Below are 1,671 nucleotides of genomic sequence, written 5' to 3'. Positions count from 1 at the left end.
GAGCCGAGATCACAGCGCTGACTCCAGCCTGGGCAACAGAGCAAGACTCCGTCTCAAACAGACAAACAAACAAAAAAGGAAAGTTTTGGTCCAGATCCTTGCTACTCAAACTATGACCAGAACTATGTGGGTAGGTAGCATCACGGAGTGCTGACTGGAAAGGCAGGATCTCAGCTCCGTCTCAGGCCCACTGCTTGGGGCCCTCATGACATACGCACACATCACAGTCGGCCTGCATTAGCTGGCGCCAGCAGTTTGGAAGAACTGGGAACATAAAGGGCCAGAGATGCCCACTGCTTGCCCCCTTTGTTTTCTGTATCTCTGTTCACATTGGATCTCTCTCCCTAATTTCTCAGCCCCCAACCCAGTGAGAAACCTGACCGTGGAGGCCCAGACCACCAGCTCCATCACCCTGAGCTGGGAGGCCCCTGAGGGCCCAGACCCACAGAACTCCACCTACTGGGTTGAGGGCACCGGAGACAGTGGCAGAACGGAGACCCGAAGCACAACAGACACCAACGTCACCGTGGATGGACTTGAACCCGGGTCCTTATATAAGTTTTCTGTGTGGGTAGAGAAAAATGGAGTAAATAGCTCTGAGGAGACTGTCACTACTGCCACGGGTAAGAGGCGGCCACTGCTTCATGTTTTCTTCTTTTTTTTATTTTATTTTATTTTATTTATTTATTTTTTTTTTGAGACGGAGTTTCACTCTTGTTACCCAGGCTGGAGTGCAATGGCACGATCTCGGCTCACCGCAACCTCCGCCTCCTGGGTTCAGGCAATTCTCCTGCCTCAGCTTCCTGAGTAGCTGGGATTACAGGCACGCACCACCATGCCCAGCTAATTTTTTGTATTTTTAGTAGAGACGGGGTTTCACCATTTGACCAGGATGGTCTCGATCTCTTGACCTTTAGATCCACCCGCCTCGGCCTCCCAAAGTGCTGGGATTACAGGCTTGAGCCACCGCGCCCGGCCTTGTTTTCTTCTTTTTTAAGGATGGTGGTAGGGGGTGATTGAGAGCTGAGAAAATGCAGCAGGTTCTTTAGTCCCGTAGATATACAGTGGAAGCCATGCATATGAATTTCAGTCTTCTGTCAGCCACATCAAAATAAATAAAAAGAAACTGGCCAGCCTGTCTCTACAAAAATATTTTAAAAATTCTCTGAGTTTGGTGGCGTGTACCTGTGGTCCCAGCTACGTGGAAGGCTGAGGTGAGAGGGTCACTTGAGCCTGGGAAGCAAAGGTTGCAGTGAACTCTGAATGGACTACTGCACTCCAGCCTGGGAGACAGAGAAAAACTGTGTCTCTTTAAAAAAAAAAAAAAAAAAAAAGGAAGCAAATGAACGAAATAATCATGAGACATTTTATGTAGCTCATCGGATACAATTTTGTTTTTAAATTAAGATAGAGTCTCACTCTGTTGCCCAGGCTGGAATGCAGTGGTATGATCTTGGCTCACTGCAACCTCAAGTGATTCTCCCGCCTCAGCCTCCCAAGTAGCTGGGACTACAGGCGCCTGCCACCACGCCTGACTATTGTTTGTATTTTTAGTGGAGACGGGATTTCGCCATGTTGGTCAGGCTGGTCTCAAACTCCTGACCTCAGGTGATCCACCTGCCTTGGCCTCCCAAAGTGCTGGGATTTCAGGCATGAGCCGCTGTGCCCGGC

At 49.4% G+C, this 1,671-nt stretch overlaps 1 long non-coding RNA gene across 1 annotated transcript in view; it reads left to right on the top strand.

Annotated features, from left to right (window-relative positions):
• The window catches only part of LOC116548010, a 2,635-nt gene extending 1,979 nt beyond the window's left edge, over positions 1-656 (top strand). Inside the window, exon 2 of the long non-coding RNA XR_004267270.1 lies at positions 357-656. This is a non-coding gene — a long non-coding RNA (uncharacterized LOC116548010). The remainder of the gene's footprint in view (positions 1-356) is intronic.
• Positions 657-1,671: the final 1,015 nt, after the last annotated feature.

This window comes from Sapajus apella, unplaced genomic scaffold (assembly GCF_009761245.1).
Source record: "Sapajus apella isolate SASKATOON/1434 unplaced genomic scaffold, GSC_monkey_1.0 scaffold6249, whole genome shotgun sequence".
NCBI lineage: Eukaryota > Metazoa > Chordata > Mammalia > Primates > Cebidae > Sapajus > Sapajus apella.
This window is presented reverse-complemented; position numbering and strand designations above follow the sequence as displayed.